Raw genomic sequence first — 19,961 nt, forward strand, 5'->3', positions numbered from 1 at the left:
TTTCTACAGAAAACAGAGGTGTTTTTCGCAAAGTGCCGACCTGTGGATATAGGCCTTTAGCTCAGCCGGCACCTAGGGAAACCTACCAAACCTGTGCATTTTTCAAAACTAGAGACGTAGGTAAATCCAAGATGGGGTGACCTGTGCGGCTCTCACCAGGTTCTGTTACCCAGAATCCTTTGCAAACCTCAAAATTTGGCACAAAAAACACTTCTTCCTCACATTTCGGTGACAAAGAGTTCAGGAATCTGAGAGGAGCCACACATTTCCTTCCACCCAGCGTTCCCCTAAGTCTCCCGATAAAAATGGTACCTCACTTGTGTGGGTAGGCATAGTGCCTGCGACGGGAAATGATCCAAAACACAACGTGGACACATCACAATTTTCTACAGAAAACAGAGGTGTTTTTTGCAAAGTGCCTACCTGTGGATTCTGGCCCCTAGGTCAGCCGGCACCTAGAAAAACCTACCAAACCTGTGCATTTTTGAAAACTAGAGACCTAGAGGAATCCAAGACGGGGTGACTTGTGGGGCTCACACCAGGTTCTGTTACCCAGAATCCTTTGCAAACCTCAAAATTCGACTAAAAAAACACTTTTTCCTCACATTTTGGTGACAGAGAGTTCTGGAATCTGAGAGGAGCCACAAATTTCCTTCCACCCAGTGCTACCCCAAGTCTCCCGATAAAAATGGTACCTCACTTGTGTTGGTAGGCATAGTGCACGCGACAGGAAATGCTCCAAAACACAACCTGGACACATCACATTTTTCTACAGAAAACAGAGGTGTTTTTTGCAAAGTGCCTACCTGTGGATTTTGGCCTCTAGCTCAGCCAGCACCTAGGGAAACCTACCAACCCTGTGCATTTTTTTAAACTAAAGACCTGGGGGAATCGAAGATGGGGTGACCTGTGGGGCTTTCACCAGGTTCTGTTACCCAGAATCCTTTGCAAACCTCATAATTTGGCTAAAAACACACTTTTTCCTCACATTTCGGTGACAGAGAGTTCTGCAATCTGAGAGGAGCCACAAATTTCCTTCCACCCAGCGTTCCCCCAAGTCTCCCGATAAAAATGGTACCTCACTTGTGTGGGTAGGCATAGTGCCTGCAACAGGAAATGCTCCAAAACACAACGTGGACACATCACAATTTTCTTCAGAAAACAGAGGTGTTTTTTGCAAAGTGCCTACCTGTGGATTCTGGCCTCTAGCTCATCCAGCACCTAGGGAAACCTACCAGACCTGTGCATTTTTTAAAACTAAAGACCTAGGGGAATCCAAGACGGGGTGGCCTGTGGGGCTCTCACCAGGTTCTGTTACCCAGAATCCTTTGCAAACCTCAAAATTTGGAACAAAAAACCCTTCTTCTCTAAATTTCGGTGCAAAGAGTTCAGGAATCTGAGAGGAGCCACAAATTTCCTTCCACCCAGCGTTCCCCCAAGTCTCCCGATAAAAATGGTACCTCACTTGTGTGGCTAGGCATAGTGCCTGCGACAGGAAATGCTCCAAAACACAACGTGGAAACATCACAATTTTCTACAGAAAACAGAGGTGTTTTTCGCAAAGTGCCTACCTGTGGATATAGGCCTCTAGCTCAGCCGGCACCTAGGGAAACCTACCAAACCTGTGCATTTTTCAAAACTAGAGACGTAGGTAAATCCAAGATGGGGTGACCTGTGCGGCTCTCACCAGGTTCTGTTACCCAGAATCCTTTGCAAACCTCATAATTTGGCCAAAAAAAACACTTCTTCCTCACATTTCGGGGACAAAGAGTTCAGGAATATGAGAGGAGCCACAAATTTCCTTCCACCCAGCGTTCCCCCAAGTCTCCCGATAAAAATGGTACCTCACTTGTGTGTGTAGGCATAGTGCCCGCGACAGGAAATGCTCCAAAACACAAAGTGGACACATCACATTTTTCTACAGAAAACAGAGGTGTTTTTTGATTAGTGCCTACCTGTGGATTTTGGCCTCTAGCTCAGTGGGCACCTAGGGAAACCTACCAAACCTGTGCATTTTTGAAAACTAGAGACCTAGCGGAATCCAAGACGGGGTGACTTGTGGGGCTCTCACCAGGTTCTGTTACCCAGAATCCTTTGCAAACCTCAAAATTTGGCTAAAAAAACACTTTTTCCTCACATTTTGGTGACAGAGAGTTCTGGAATCTGAGAGGAGCCACAAATTTCCTTCCATACAGCATTCTCCCAAGTCTCCAGATAAAAATGGTACCTCACTTGTGTGGGTAGGCATAGTGCCCGCGACAGGAAACGCTCCAAAACACAACGTGGACACATCACATTTTTCTACAGAAAACAGAGGTGTTTTTTGCATAGTGCCTACCTGTGGACTTTGGCCTCTAGCTCAGCCGGCACCTAGGGAAACCTACCAAACCTGTGCATTTTTGAAAACTAGAGACCTAGCGGAATCCAAGACGGGGTGACTTGTGGGGCTCTCACCAGGTTCTGTTACCCAGAATCCTTTGCAAACCTCAAAATTTGGCTAAAAAAACACTTTTTCCTCACATTTTGGTGACAGAGAGTTCTGGAATCTGAGAGGAGCCACAAATTTCCTTCCATACAGCATTCTCCCAAGTCTCCAGATAAAAATGGTACCTCACTTGTGTGGGTAGGCATAGTGCCCGCGACAGGAAACGCTCCAAAACACAACGTGGACACATCACATTTTTCTACAGAAAACAGAGGTGTTTTTTGCATAGTGCCTACCTGTGGACTTTGGCCTCTAGCTCAGCCGGCACCTAGGGAACCCTACCAAACCTGTGCATTTTTGAAAACTAGAGACCTAGGGGAATCCAAGACGGGGTGACTTGTGGGGCTCTCACCAGGTTCTGTTAACCAGAATCCTTTGCAAACCTCAAAAGTTGGCAAAAAAAAACACTTCTTCCTCACATTTCGGTGACAAAGAGTTCAGGAATCTGAGAGGAGCCACACATTTCCTTCCACCCAGCATTCCCCTAAGTCTCCTGATACAAATGGTATCTCACTTGTGTGGGTAGGCAAAGTGCCCGCGACAGGAAATGCTCCAAAACACAACGTGGACACATCACATTTTTCTACAGAAAGCAGAGGTGTTGTTAGCAAAGTGCCTACCTGTGGATTTTGGCCTCTAGCTCAGCCGGCACCTAGGGAAACCTACCAAACCTGTGCATTTTTTAAAACTAAAGACCTAGGGGAATCCAAGACGGGGTGACCTGTGGGGCTCTCACCAGGTTCTGTTGCCCAGAATCCTTTGCAAACCTCAAAATTTGGCACAAAAAAATCACTTTTTCCTCAAATTTCGGTGACAGAGAGTTCTGGAATCTGAGAGGAGCCACAAATTTCCTTCCACCCAGCGTTCCCCCAAGTCTCCCGATAAAAATGGTACCTCACTTGTGTGGGTAGGCATAGTGCCTGCAACGGGAAATGCTCCAAAACACAACGTAGACACATCACAATTTTCTTCAGAAAACAGAGGTGTTTTTTGCAAAGTGCCTACCTGTGGATTCTGACCTCTAGCTCAGCCAGCACCTAGGGAAACCTACCAGACCTGTGCATTTTTTAAAACTAAAGACCTAGGGGAATCCAAAACGGGGTGGCCTGTGGGGCTCTCACCAGGTTCTGTTACCCAGAATCCTTTGCAAACCTCAAAATTTGGCACAAAAAACACTTCTTCCTCACATTTCGGTGACAAAGAGTTCAGGAATCTGAGAGGAGCCACAAATTTCCTTCCACCCAGCGTTCCCCTAAGTCTCCCGATAAAAATGGTACCTCACTTGTGTGGGTAGGCATAGTGCCTGCGACGGGAAATGATCCAAAACACAACGTGGACACATCACAATTTTCTACAGAAAACAGAGGTGTTTTTTGCAAAGTGCCTACCTGTGGATTCTGGCCCCTAGGTCAGCCGGCACCTAGAAAAACCTACCAAACCTGTGCATTTTTGAAAACTAGAGACCTAGAGGAATCCAAGACGGGGTGACTTGTGGGGCTCACACCAGGTTCTGTTACCCAGAATCCTTTGCAAACCTCAAAATTCGGCTAAAAAAACACTTTTTCCTCACATTTTGGTGACAGAGAGTTCTGGAATCTGAGAGGAGCCACAAATTTCCTTCCACCCAGTGTTACCCCAAGTCTCCCGATAAAAATGGTACCTCACTTGTGTGGGTAGGCATAGTGCACGCGACAGGAAATGCTCCAAAACACAACCTGGACACATCACATTTTTCTACAGAAAACAGAGGTGTTTTTTGCAAAGTGCCTACCTGTGGATTTTGGCCTCTAGCTCAGCCAGCACCTAGGGAAACCTACCAACCCTGTGCATTTTTTTAAACTAAAGACCTGGGGGAATCGAAGATGGGGTGACCTGTGGGGCTTTCACCAGGTTTGTTACCCAGAATCCTTTGCAAACCTCATAATTTGGCTAAAAACACACTTTTTCCTCACATTTCGGTGACAGAGAGTTCTGCAATCTGAGAGGAGCCACAAATTTCCTTCCACCCAGCGTTCCCCCAAGTCTCCTGATAAAAATGGTACCTCACTTGTGTGGGTAGGCATAGTGCCTGCAACAGGAAATGCTCCAAAACACAACGTGGACACATCACAATTTTCTTCAGAAAACAGAGGTGTTTTTTGCAAAGTGGCTACCTGTGGATTCTGGCCTCTAGCTCAGCCAGCACCTAGGGAAACCTACCAGACCTGTGCATTTTTTAAAACTAAAGACCTAGGGGAATCCAAGACGGGGTGGCCTGTGGGGCTCTCACCAGGTTCTGTTACCCAGAATCCTTTGCAAACTTCAAAATTTGGAACAAAAAACCCTTCTTCTCTAAATTTCGGTGACAAAGAGTTCAGGAATCTGAGAGGAGCCACAAATTTCCTTCCACCCAGCGTTCCCCCAAGTCTTCCGATAAAAATGGTACCTCACTTGTGTGGCTAGGCATAGTGCCTGCGACAGGAAATGCTCCAAAACACAACGTGGAAACATCACAATTTTCTACAGAAAACAGAGGTGTTTTTCGCAAAGTGCCGACCTGTGGATATAGGCCTCTAGCTCAGCCGGCACCTAGGGAAACCTACCCAACCTGTGCATTTTTCAAAACTAGAGACGTAGGTAAATCCAAGATGGGGTGACCTGTGCGGCTCTCACCAGGTTCTGTTACCCAGAATCCTTTGCAAACCTCATAATTTGGCCAAAAAAAACACTTCTTCCTCACATTTCGGGGACAAAGAGTTCAGGAATATGAGAGGAGCCACAAATTTCCTTCCACCCAGCGTTCCCCCAAGTCTCCCGATAAAAATGGTACCTCACTTGTGTGTGTAGACATAGTGCCCGCGACAGGAAATGCTCCAAAACACAAAGTGGACACATCACATTTTTCTACAGAAAACAGAGGTGTTTTTTGATTAGTGCCTACCTGTGGATTTTGGCCTCTAGCTCAGTGGGCACCTAGGGAAACCTACCAAACCTGTGCATTTTTGAAAACTAGAGACCTAGCGGAATCCAAGACGGGGTGACTTGTGGGGCTCTCACCAGGTTCTGTTACCCAGAATCCTTTGCAAACCTCAAAATTTGGCTAAAAAAACACTTTTTCCTCACATTTTGGTGACAGAGAGTTCTGGAATCTGAGAGGAGCCACAAATTTCCTTCCATACAGCATTCTCCCAAGTCTCCCGATAAAAATGGTACCTCACTTGTGTGGGTAGGCATAGTGCCCGCGACAGGAAACGCTCCAAAACACAACTTGGACACATCACATTTTTCTACAGAAAACAGAGGTGTTTTTTGCATAGTGCCTACCTGTGGACTTTGGCCTCTAGCTCAGCCGGCACCTAGGGAACCCTACCAAACCTGTGCATTTTTGAAAACTAGAGACCTAGGGGAATCCAAGACGGGGTGACTTGTGGGGCTCTCACCAGGTTCTGTTAACCAGAATCCTTTGCAAACCTCAAAAGTTGGCAAAAAAAAACACTTCTTCCTCACATTTCGGTGACAAAGAGTTCAGGAATCTGAGAGGAGCCACAAATTTCCTTCCACCCAGCATTCCCCTAAGTCTCCTGATACAAATGGTATCTCACTTGTGTGGGTAGGCAAAGTGCCCGCGACAGGAAATGCTCCAAAACACAACGTGGACACATCACATTTTTCTACAGAAAGCAGAGGTGTTGTTAGCAAAGTGCCTACCTGTGGATTTTGGCCTCTAGCTCAGCCGGCACCTAGGGAAACCTACCAAACCTGTGCATTTTTTAAAACTAAAGACCTAGGGGAATCCAAGACGGGGTGACCTGTGGGGCTCTCACCAGGTTCTGTTGCCCAGAATCCTTTGCAAACCTCAAAATTTGGCAAAAAAAAATCACTTTTTCCTCAAATTTCGGTGACAGAGAGTTCTGGAATCTGAGAGGAGCCACAAATTTCCTTCCACCCAGCATTCACCCAAGTCGCCCGATAAAAATAGTACCTAACTTATGCGGGTAGGCATAGTGCCCGCGACAGGAAATGCTCCAAAACACAACGTGGACACATCACATTTTTCTACAGAAAAAAGAGGTGTTTTTTGCAAAGTGCCTACCTGTGGATTTTGGCCTCTAGCTCAGCCGGCACCTAGGGAAACCTACCAAACCAGTGCATTTTTTGAAAACTAGAGACCGAGGGGAATCCAAGACGGGGTGACTTGTGGGGCTCTCACCAGGTTCTGTTACCCAGAATCCTTTGCAAACCTCAGAATTTTGCTAAAAAAACACTTTTTCCTCACATTTCGGTGACAGAGAGTTCAGGAATCTGAGAGGAGCCCCAAATTTCCTTCTACCCAGCGTTCCCCCAAGTCTCCTGATAAAAATGGTACCTCACTTGTGTGGGTAGGCATAGCGCCCTCAACAGGAAATGCTCCAAAACACAACGTGGACACATCACATTTTTCTACAGAAAACAGAGGTGTTTTTTGCAAATTGCCTACCTGTGTATTTTGGTCTCTAGCTCAGCCGGCACCTAGGGAAACCTACCAAACCTGTGCATTTTTTGAAAACTAGAGACCGAGGGGAATCCAAGACAGCGTGACTTGTGGGGCTCTCACCAGGTTCTGTTACCCAGAATCGTTTGCAAACCTCAAAATTTAGCTAAAAAAACACTTTTTGCTCACATTTCGGTGACAGAGAGTTCAGGAATCTGAGAGGAGCCACAAATTTCCTTCTACCCAGCGTTCCCCCAAGTCTCCTGATAAAAATGGTGCCTCACTTGTGTGGGTAGGCATAGTGCCCGCGACAGGAAATGCTCCAAAACACAACGTGGACACATCACAATTTTCTACAGAAAACAGAGGTGTTTTTTGCAAAGTGCCTACCTGTGGACAATGGCCTCTAGCTCAGCTGGCACGTAGGAAAACCTACCAAACCTGTGCATTTTTTAAAACTAGAGACCTAGGGGAATCTAAGACGGGGTGAGTTTTGGGGCTCTCACCAGGTTCTGTTACCCAAAATCCTTTGCAAACCTCAAAATCTAGCTAAAAAAACACTTTTTCCTCACATTTCGGTGACAGAGAGTTCAGGAATCTGAGAGGAGCCACAAATTTCCGTCCACCCAGCGTTACCCCAAGTCTCCCGATAAAAATGGTACCTCACTTGTGTGGGTAGGCATAGCGCCCTCAACAGGAAATGCTCCAAAACACAACGTGGACACATCACATTTTTCTACAGAAAACAGAGGTGTTTTTTGCAAAGTGCCTACCTGTGGATTTTGGCCTCTAGCTCAGCCGGCACCTAGGGAAACCGACCAAACCTGTGCATTTTTTGAAAACTAGAGACCGAGGGGAATCCAAGACGGGGTGACTTGTGGGGCTCTCACCAGGTTCTGTTACCCAGAATCCTTTGCAAACCTCAAAATTTAGCTAAAAAAACACTTTTTCCTCACATTTCGGTGACAGAGAGTTCAGGAATCTGAGAGGAGCCACAAATTTCCTTCTACCCAGAGTTCCCCCAAGTCTCCGGATAAAAATGGTACCTCACTTGTGTGGGTAGGCATAGCGCTCTCAACAGGAAATGCTCCAAAACACAACGTGGACACATCACAATTTTCTACAGAAAACAGAGGTGTTTTTTGCAAAGTGCCTACCTGTGGATTCTGGCCTCTAGCTCAGCCGGCACGTAGGAAAACCTACCAAACCTGTGCATTTTTGAAAACTAGAGACCTAGGGGAATCTAAGACGGGGTGACTTGTGGGGCTCTCACCAGGTTCTGTTACCCAGAATCCTTTGCAAACCTGAAAATTTGGCTAAAAAAATACTTTTTCCTCACATTTTGGTGACAGAGAGTTCTGGAATCTGAGAGGAGCCACAAATTTCCTTCCACCCAGTGTTCCCCCAAGTCTCCCGATACAAATGGTACCTCACTTGTGTGGCTAGGCATAGTGCCTGCGACAGGAAATGCTCCAAAACACAACGTGGAAACATCACATTTTTCTACAGAAAGCAGAGGTGTTGTTAGCAAAGTGCCTACCTGTGGATTTTGGCCTCTAGCTCAGCCTGCACCTAGGGAAACCTACCAAACCTGTGCATTTTTTTAAATTAAAGACCTAGGGGAATCCAAGACGGGGTGACCTGTGGGGCTCTCAGCAGGTTCTGTTGCCTAGAATCCTTTGCAAACCTCAAAAGTTGGCTAAAAAATCACTTTTTCCTCACATTTCGGTGACAGAGAGTTCTGGAATCTGAGAGGAGCCACAAATTTCCTTCCGCCCAGCATTCTCCCAAGTCGCCCGATAAAAATGGTACCTAACTTATGCGGGTAGGTATAGTGCCTGCGACAGGAAATGCTCCAAAACACAACGTGGACACATCACATTTTTCTACAGAAAACAGAGGTGTTTTTTGCAAAGTGCCTACCTGTGGATTTTGGCCTCTAGCTCAGCCGGCACCTAGGGAAACCTACCAAACCCATGCATTTTTTGAAAACTAGAGACCGAGGGGAATCCAAGACGGGGTGACTTGTGGGGCTCTCACCAGGTTCTGTTACCCAGAATCCTTGGCAAACCTCAAAATTTGGCAAAAAAAACCCTTCTTCCTCACATTTCGGTGACAAAGAGTTCAGGAATCTGAGAGGAGCCACAAATTTCCTTCCACCCAGCGTTCCCCCAAGTCTCCTGATAAAAATGGTACCTCACTTGTGTGGGTAGGCATAGTGCCCGCGACAGGAAATGCTCCAAAACACAACGTGGACACATCACATTTTTCTACAGAAAGCAGAGGTGTTTTTTGCATAGTGCCTACCTGTGGATTTTGGCCTTTTGCTCAGCCGGCACCTAGGGAAACCTACCAAACCTGTGCATTTTTGAAAACTATAGACCTAGGGGATTCTAAGAAAGAGTGACTTGTGGGGCTCTCACCAGGTTCTGTTACCCAGAATCCTTTGCAAACCTCAAAATTTGGCTAAAAAAAACCTTTTTCCTCACATTTTGGTGACAGAGAGTTCTGGAATCTGAGAGGAGCCACAAATTTCCTTCCACCCAGCATTCTCCCAAGTCTCCCGATAAAAATGGTACCTAACTTATGCGGGTAGGCATAGTGCCTGCGACAGGAAATGCTCCAAAACACAATGTGGACACATCACATTTTTCTACAGAAAACAGAGGTGTTTTTTGCAAAGTGCCTACCTGTGGATTTTGGCCTCTAGCTCAGCCGGCACCTAGGGAAACCTACCAAACCCATGCATTTTTTGAAAACTAGAGACTGAGGGGAATCCAAGACGGGGTGATTTGTGGGGCTCTCACCAGGTTCTGTTACCCAGAATCCTTTGCAAACCTCAAAATTTGGCAAAAAAAACCCTTCTTCCTCACATTTCGGTGACAAAGAGTTCAGGAATCTGAGAGGAGCCACAAATTTCCTTCCACCCAGCATTCCCCCAAGTCTCCCGATAAATATGGTACCTCACTTGTGTGGGTAGGCATAGTGCCCGCAACAGGAAATGCTCCAAAACACAAAGTGGACACATCACATTTTTCTACAGAAAACAGAGGTGTTTTTTGCAAAGTGCCTACCTGTGGATTTTGGCCTCTAGTTCAGCCGGCACCTAGGGAAACCTACCAAACCTGTGCATTTTTGAAAACTAGAGACCTAGGGAAATCCAAGACGGGGTGACCTGTGGGGCTCTCACTAGGTTCTGTTGCCCAGAATCCTTTGCAAACCTCAAAATATGGCTAAAAAAATCACTTTTTCCTCACATTTCGGTGACAGAGAGTTCTGGAATCTGAGAGGAGCCACAAATTTCCTTCCACCCAGCGTTCCCCCAAGTCTCCCGATAAAAATGGTACCTCACTTGTGTGGGTAGGCATAGTGCCTGTGACGGGAAATGCTGCAAAACACAACGTGGACACATCACAATTTTCTACAGAAAACAGAGGTGTTTTTTGCAAAGTGCCTACCTGTGGATTCTGGCCTCTAGGTCAGCCGGCACCTAGAAAAACCTACCAAACCTGCGCATTTTTGAGACCTAGCGGAATCCAAGACGGGGTGACTTGTGGGGCTCACACCAGGTTCTGTTACCCAGAATCCTTGGCAAACCTCAAAATTTTGCTAAAAAAACACTTTTTTCCTCAAATTTCAGTGACAGGGAGTTCTGGAATCTGAGAGGAGCCCCACATTTCCTTCCACCCAGCATTCCCCCAAGTCTCCTGATAAAAATGGTACCGCACTTGTGTGGGTGGGCCAGGTGCCTGCAACAGAATAAGGCCCAAAACTTTTAGAGATAGAGAGGATAGCACAGCGATTTGATAAGGACATATTCTTCTTTTATACATCTTTAGGCTGACTCTTCTTTGGGGAGCCACACAAGTGAGTTGTCATTTTACTTGGGAGACTGAGGGGAACGCTGGGGAGTAGGAATTTTGTGCTGGAGCGGTGATCCTACTAAGAAAAGTCAAGACAATATGCTTTTTTAAGCAAATTTGAGGTTTGCAGAGGAGTCTGTGTAAGAAAATGTTGGGGGATCCACGCAACCCACACCTCCCTGTACTCCTTGTGGTATCTAATTTTAAAAAATGTCTGAGTTTGGTAGGTTTCCCTAGATGAAGGCCGCACCCATGACCAAAAACATAGGTGCCACCTCCCCCCAAACACAGGTAATTTTGCAATATATCATTTTGATGTGTCTACGTACGTCCGTGATGTGCCAAACACTAAAATTGTGAAAAGAAATGCACTTAGGTTATGTGAAAAAGACCCCTCACCCACCAACCAAGTTGGTGGCATGCTTCATCATCGGGGTCCCACCTGAGACACCTAGCGTGTCACAAGTGTGCTGCGACGCATGATTACAGCAGAGCAGGTTTTGTCATTTGTACCACACATAGGGGGTTATTCTAACTTTGGAGGAGGTGTTAATCCGTCCCAAAAGTGACGGAAAAGTGACGGATTTACCACCAGCCGTATTACGAGTCCATTATATCCTATGGAACTCGTAATACGGCTGGTGGTATATCCGTCACTTTACCGTCACTTTTGGGACGGATTAACACTCCTCCAAAGTTAGAATAACCCCCATACTGTTTTGATTTGGCACGAGGGTGAGTGATGGTTCAGTATATCAAATTTTATTAACAAGAGATTTCACAAAAGTGAAATGCACTGTTAATAACTGAAAGGCCAAAAACTGAACCAATGACTCACAGCTCGTGAGCTCTAAAGCTGCGTCAAGGCACCAACCATTTTACAGTCCATTCACACACCTTTCATACATGACATGCACAAGACCATTCACGGGCCCAGCACATTACAACACTCGCATCAACAGACAGCGCCACTCAAGGGCTCATCACTTACATACGCCCACATACCTGATACAGCAGTCACACTAGCTGATGGGAGTGTGTGGACTGACGTTGTGCTGGCACCGCCAGCCAAGCACCACCCCACGCACACCCCCAGCTAAGCACCACCCCACGCACACCGCCAGCCAAGCACCACCCCACGCACACCGCCAGCCAAGCGCCACCCCAAGCACACCGCCAGCCAAGCACCACTCCACGCACACCACCAGCCAAGCGCCACCCCAAGCACACCGCCAGCCAAGTGCCACCCCACATACACCGCCACCCAAGTGCCACCCCACACATGCCGCCAGCCAAGTGCCACCCCACGCACACTGCCATGACTTTTTTTTCCGTTTATAAACAACAAAGAAACCACTAACTAATTATAAAATAACTACAAAACTACAAACACAAAAGCTCTAACTAAATACATGACAGTAATGCCAACCGCGAAACTGAACATACGAAAATATAAAATAGTCAGTTTATGCTCACGGTATTTCCTCAAAAAGTTTCTTGGTGTGGTAATTTCTGAAACAGCCGGGCACACACAGCCCAGGCTTTGAAGGGCAATCGGGGCAGTACATCCAGCTCTCCCTCCTGATACCTGTTCGGGCACATACTCTACATTTCTTGGGAGTGAGAGGAATGTGATCTGGAAAGTGGCGATCTTTCAATCTAGCCACTTTCTCCGACACTGCTACTCTAGGAACTCTTGCCTGTTCAACCACAATAAGCCTCTCTATTACAGACTCCTGAAATTTAACAAATGTCATCCTTGACTCAGGTGAACAATCCTTGAACACAATAAAGGCATTAAAAGTTGCCAGATGAAATAAATGTAGGGCCAACTTTTTATACCACACGTAAGACTTACGCAGAGCAGTGTAAGGTTCCAACCTCTGATCTACTCTATCAACACCACCCATGTGCCTATTGTAGTCCAAAATGCACGCAGGTTTGCGCGCTTCACCAACCTGGCCCCAAACAGTCACAGGGGAAGTGCTCTCATCATGGATAGTAGATAGCATGTACACATCCCTCCTGTCTGAACATTTCAGAGCTAGCAGCTCATTATTCCGCAAGGCACTGCACTGTCCCCTCTCAAGTTTTTTACAGACAAGCTCCCTTGGATAGCCTTTCCGGTTAGAACAGATTGCGCCACAAGCAACAGTGTCCACTCTAAACAACTCTTTGAACAACTGCACTCCAGTGTAGAAATTATATATGTACAAATGGTGACCTTTGTTAAACAGTCGTCTACCAAGTTCCCACACAATTTGTTTGCTAAGTCCAAAAGTGGCCGGACAACCAGGAGGGCCAATACTGGAATCCCTACCAGTGTACACCCGGAAATTATACACATATCCTGTACTGCTTTCTGACAGCATATACAATTTAATCCCATTCCGTGCCCTCTTACTAGGAACGTACTGCTTAAAAACTAAACGCTCCTTGAAAAGGACCATAGACTCGTCCACACTTATCTCTTTGCCTGGAACACAGACCTCTGAAAAACGATCTACAAAATGATCAAGGACAGGCCTAATCTTAAAAAGACGGTCACAAACAGGGTGATCTTGTGGCAAGGCTAAAGCATTGTCTACAAAATGCAGCGTACGAAGAAAAAGCAAATAGTGATTACAAGTCATAGTTGCAGGAAATATAGCTGTTGCCATCAAGGGACTAATAGACCAATAAGAAGCCAGTGACTGCTTCCTTATCAACCCCATCAAAAAAGTCAAACCTAAATACTTTTTCATCTCTTCAAGATCTGTGGGAACCCACTGAGTAGCTTTAGACTGAGGCCTAAGTCTGGCAGCGTTGTCCCTCAAATATTGCTCCGCATACACATTAGTCTGCTCAACAATCTCTTCCAAAAATACATTGTCCATAAACAAGTGAAAGAAATTGACAGGCAAAAAGTTTTCCGTATTGACTCTACACCCCGGGAGACCAGTAAATGCAGGTAACTGTGGCTGCTCCATGTTTGGGGCAATCCAGGTGTCAGGTCTTCTAATAGGAAACCCTTCAGCCCCAGGCTGCTGCACTCTTGGCACAACTACAGGCCCTTCATCTGCACTAAGAGTGGCTTCCTCATCAGAAGAATCCTCTCGGACAGAAAACTCACTGCCAGAATCTCTCACTTCCTCCTCTGCCTCAGATGCAGAGTCAGTCCCGTAATCATGGTCTGAAGATGACTCAAAAAACATGCCAACAACCTGCTGAGCCTGCGGCTAGCCATGATCCTCACTAACAACAAATGGATTGCCAACAACCACCAGCACTAAAATAAGTAATAAACAAAGTGTAGCTTTATCACAAAGAGTTATGTACTAAAAAACAATACCACTCACTTGCCTGAAAAAGCTACTCACCAGCAACTACTCTTCACAGACACAGCAATCACCAATGATATCCCACTAAAAAGAAAAAAGAAAAAAGCAAATTAGACATATGACAACACAAATATCATTGTGTCCAAATCTAAGGACAATTTCACCCATAATACTACATTTAGTACACCACCTACACACATGTCATTCATGCATGTCAACAATACTCCTTTGGAGAAAATTGCTTTCACTTACCTAAAACATGCAACTATGCAAACCGCAGAACAACTACTGACAAAACCACAAGGATCCACAGCAAAGGAATCAAAAGCTTTGAACACAGCTGCGCGCCTTGTCCTTGGCCTCCCCCGACACAAAGGAATCTCACCACACCTCAAATCCCTACACTGGCTCCCCATAGACAAGAGAATCACATTCAAGATCCTCATCCACGCACACAAATCCCTCCACAACACCGGCCCAACCTACCTCAATGAAAGAGTAAACTTCCACACTCCCACATGCAACCTCCGATCAGCCGACCTCGCCCTAGCCACAGTCCCCCGCATCCAGCACACCACCACAGGAGGCAGGTCTTTCTCCTACCTCGCCCCCAAAACCTGGAACTCCCTCCCCACCGACCTTCGCAAAACCAAAGACCTACTGGTCTTCAGAAAGAACCTCAAGATTTGGCTGTTCGACCAGTGACCCCCCCCCGGCCATCCCCACCTCTCCCCCCCAATCTCCACCCCCCAGCGCCTTGAGACCCTCACGGGTGAGTAGCACGCTCTACACATTTCTTTGATTGATTGATTGAACTGGAACAAAAAGAAGAAATAAACTGTTATAATCACAAATACAAATACTTCGCCAGTTGACAAACACCTCGCCACCAAGAACTTAGAAATTGTCCCTGGTGCCTAAGTGGCTTCTGCCTCCCTTGGGGGCAGATGGGCCTAAAAAAAAAGGTGAATCTGCTCCCAAGGGGGGCAGAAATGGCCAACAGCTCTGTACCCCCTTTAGGGGGCGACCCTTGCCAAAGGGGGCACCCCAGCACAAAACAAAAAAAAGGGGAACAAAAAAAAAATCACTGGCTTATTGGTGGTTTCTGCCCTCCTTGGGGGCAGATGGGCCAAACAAAATAGGGCCATTTGCCCCCAAGGGTGCAGAAATGGCCAAATACTAATTTTCCCCCCTTTGGGGGGGTGACCCTTGCCCAAGGGGTGCCCCCCAAACACACAAAAAACACACACACACCACACAATCCCTGGCGCTTAGTGGGTTTCGACCCCCCCGGGGGGGGGAGATCGGCCAAAAACATGGCCGATCTAGCCCCAGTGGGGCTGAAACATAGAAAAAATTATTGCCCCCGGTCGCTGCCCAAAAACATAAGGTAAACATAATCCCTGGTGGTCTAGTGGTTTTCAACCCCCCCGGGGGCAGATCGGCTGAAAAAACGGCCGATCTGCCCCCAGGGGGGGACGAAATAGGATTGTTTATGGCCCCCAAGGGGAGCGACCCTTGCCCAAGGGGTCACTCCCCCCAAAAAATATAGAAAATAAAATCCCTGGTGTCTAGTGGTTTTCGACCCCCCTGGGGGCAGATTGGCTGAAAAAACAGCCGATCTGCTCCCAGGGGGGGAGCCGAAATAGGATTTTTTATGGCCCCTAAGGGGAGCGACCCTTGCCCAAGGGGTCGCTCCCCAAAAAATCTTATACAAAATAAAATCCCTGGTGTCCAGTGGTTTTCAACCCCCCCCCCCCCCCCCTTGGGGCAGATCGGCCCAAAAAACGGCCGATCTGCCCCCAGGGGGGGGGGCGAAAAAGGATTTTTTATGCCCCCAAGGGGAGCAACCCTCGCTCACCAAAAATACCTAGTGAAAATAAAATCCCTGATGTCTAGTGGCTTTCGAACCCCCCGGGGGCAGATCGTCCGAAAAAATGCCTGATCTGCCCCCAGGGGGGGCCAAAATATGAAAAAAAAATAGCCCCCCATAGGAGCGACCCTTGCCCAAGGCGTCGCTCCCAAAAATAAATATAAAAAAAATCCCTGGTGTCTAGTGGGGAATCCTGGTCCACGACTGCGAGCCCCGCAAATGGCTTCCAGCATATCCTCGGCAACAATTGATGACGTCGACGCGCTGTGAGCGCGCTGACGTCATCAGATTGCCGAGGGGGGGGGTCGGGGTGGAAGGGGAAGGGATTCCCCTTCCATCCCTTACTGGGGTGTGTGGGTGGGGGGTCTATGGGGGGAGCGCTAGCGCTCCCCCGTGGGCCGGGTGCGGGACAAGGTGATCTTGTCCCAAGCACATGGGAACCGTGTGCTGGGACGAGATCACCTCGTCCAAGGCACCCAGGGGGTTATGCTAAGTTCATGAGCCAGTAGTATCTTCCTTTCCTCAATGGCCATCCTCCTGTCCTCCCTTTCCCTCTCCATGTTGAGCCTGAGCTTCTCCAGTTCCAATTGGTACTCTCTCTCTGCCTGTCTGTCCTGTAACTCTTTAGGAGTCAGACCGTTGGAGGACACACTGCTACCTGCCCGGGAGACTTTCCCCTTGGACATAACAGGTCCACTGCTATACCATTGTGGATGGATTGCACCTCCTCCTCCTCACCTTCCTCTACCTCTTCTGTGTGCCCCTCAGCTTCTTTGGCTGCCACCCAGGCCCTCCACCCCTTTTGCAGCTCATCCTTCTTGGATGAGCTCTTAATGGGGCAGGCAAAATCCTCACAGAGCTGCTTCAACTGAGCCACTGTGTAGCTCTCCAATTTCTCTATGTCAAAGGCAGCTCTAGCAGATGCATCTCCAGATTGAGACTTGATGAACAGTCAAAAACAAGTGCAAAGTTCCAAAAGCAGAAAAACAAGTTCCCAATGAAGTTTTTAAAAAAAGTCAGTCAAGAGATCAGCTACAAATAGAACAAAAAGAAGTCCCAAAGAGAAAAGCAAAAATCACAAGACAAGTAGTATGTGGTCACGTAGTGGTCTGAACTCAAAACAGTAGTGTACACTTAATTACTGTATGTGATTCTCTCTAATGTGCATGCTTTAGTGATGGGTGTCCATGCAGGTCTGTGATGGGGGTCCATGCATCAGTGGTGTATGCAGGGCTTGGTATTGGGATGTGTGGGTTGTGATTGTGGGGGATGTGTGAGGTGGTGACGTGATGGGAGTGAGGGTAGGGGTGGGGGTTTGTGATGGCATTCAGGTAAGGGGTGATATCAATAGAGATTTGACTTACCAGAGTCCAGTCCTCCTGCTACTACTGCCAGGCCCTTGGGATGCATTATTGCCAAGACTAGCTCCTCCCATGTTGTGAGTTGTGGGGGAAGGGGGGAGTCCACCACCAGTCCTCTGTACAGCTATCTGGTGTCTTGCAACCACAGAATGCACCTTCCCCCATAGGTTGTTCCACCTCTTCCTGATGTCGTCCCTTGTTCTGGGGTGCTGTCCCACGGCGTTGACCCTGTCCACAATTCTCCATCATAGCTTCATCTTCCTAGCAATGGATGTCTGCTGCACCTGTGATCCGAATAGCTGTGGCTCTACCCAAATGATTTTCTCCACCATGACCCCTAGCTCCTCCTCTGACAACCTGGGGTGTCTTTGTGGTGCCATGGGTGTAGTGTGTGTGGTGTGTGTGAGGGTGTGGGGTGATGTGTTTGGGTGTGTGCTGTAAGGTGATTGGATGGTTTATGGGTGATGGTGTTCTGTGGCTCTGGTTCTTTGGGTGCTCTTGGTGTGTCTCTCTCTCTCAGTTGTCAATTTTTTTGAGTGGTAAAGGATTGCGGGTAATGTGTGTGTGTGTTTTATAGTGGCTTGGGTGTGTGGTGTGTATGGGTGTCAGGTGTGTGTAGTTTGAATTGTCCAATGTGGTGTTGTTTGTATGTGTGTGTGTGTTTTGAGCGTGGGGGTATGTACCGTCAATGGTTTACCACGGTTGAATATCCACCGCGGTGATTCGTGGGTCATAATGCTGTGGGCATAGTTCTGTTGGCGTAACGGTGTGGGTTTGGATACCGCCAGTTTATCGCTGACCTTTGGGCTGGCGGACTTGTGTGTGTGTCTGTATTGTGACAGATTGCTATGTGTGGGTCATAATATGGGTAGCGGTAAACCGCCGCCGCCGCGGTATGTTGGCGGCAGTCGGCATGGCGGTAAGCGGGACTGAAAGCCAATGTCATAATGAGGGCCAATATCTCCTACCTTAACCATACACTGCATCCTGCCCTTGGGGCTACCTAGGGCCTACCTCAGGGGTGTCTTACATTTCAGAAATGGTAAGGTTTAGGCATGGCAAGTGGGTACACTTGCCAAGTCGAATTTACAGTTAAAACTGCTCACACAGACACTGCAGTGGCAGGTCTGAGATATGATTACAGGGCTACTTATGTGTGTGGCACAACCAGTGCTGCAGGCCCACTAGTAGCATTTGATTTACAGGCCCTGGGCACCTCTAGCGCACTGTACTAAGGACTTACTAATAAATCAAATATGCCAATCGTGGATAAACTAATTACATACACATTTTGTATAGGAACACTTGCACTTCAGCACTGGTTAGCAGTGGTAAAGTGCCCAGAGTAACTAAAACAGCACAAACAGAGTCCAGCACACATCAACAACCTGGGAAACAGAGGCAAAAAGTTAAGGGAGACCACGCCAAGGATGAAAAGTCTAACACTACCCCTCATAAATCAGACAATACCCCTTACACATAAGGCAGGGCATTTCTAATGCTATCCTATGAGAAGGCAGCACTCACAGCAGTGAGACACCAAGTTGGGCTGTTTGTCACTACCAGGACAGGCCAGGCAACCTGGCACATGTCCTGCCTTCTACATACATGGCACCCTTCCCATAGGGCTAGCTAGGACGTACCTTAGGGGTGCCTTACATGTAGTAAAAGGGGAGTTCTGGGCCTGGAAAGTAACTTTAGATGGCAGGTCCCTGTGGCAGAAAACTGCGCACACAGGCCCTGCACTAGAAGGCCTGAGACAGGTTTGAAAGGTTACTTTAGTGGGTGGCGCAGGCAGCACTGCAGGCCCACTAGTAGATTTTTATTTACAGGCCTAGGGTATAGGGATACCAATTTACAAGGGTCTTATAGGTTTATTTAATATGCCCCTTAGGTATAAGCCAATCATTCCAATTTACAAGGGAGAGATGCACTTTAGCACTGATCAGTGGTGAAAAAGTGCTCAGAGTCATAACATCAGCCAACAAAGGTCAGAAAAACAAGGGGGGAAAAGGCAAAAAGTCTGGGGAATGACCCTGTAAAAGGGCCAGGTCCAACACTGACCAATCAGAGAAGGGCACTACAGAGCTGAAGTTGGTAAGTTTAAGGAAGAGTTTGAAAACTCCTTCTAATTACAAGTTATATTAAATTCAACAGTGGTAAGTTGTTGGATTTATGATCACTTTTAATTTGATACTAAGCATGCCATATTTAGCTCCTTTCTATGGAAAATAAGACTCTATTATTTTAAAATAAAGTCTCCCCATGTTAGCCTATGGAACCCATTCACTACAATGGGGTGAACATAATTTAGCCATTTTTCCCTCACCAGGTCTTAAAAAACATGTAAAGTCCCTACTTATAGTTACACTGCACCCAACCCTGGGGGCACCTAGGACACAACTTAGGGGTCACTTATATGTAAAGATAAGGTAGCTTAGGTCTTTGGAAGTACTTTTCATTCCACATTCAAATTTGGTGTTAACTTTAACTTAAAAGCAGCCAGCATGTAATTGTAATGTCTAAATCACCTTCAATCAATGATGTCAAGAAGCTTGGGCAGGATATAAAACAGAGGGATGTGTTAGATTGTCTATCTGAAGGAATGT

The sequence above is a fragment of the Pleurodeles waltl genome, chromosome 4_1, assembly GCF_031143425.1.
Source record: "Pleurodeles waltl isolate 20211129_DDA chromosome 4_1, aPleWal1.hap1.20221129, whole genome shotgun sequence".
NCBI lineage: Eukaryota > Metazoa > Chordata > Amphibia > Caudata > Salamandridae > Pleurodeles > Pleurodeles waltl.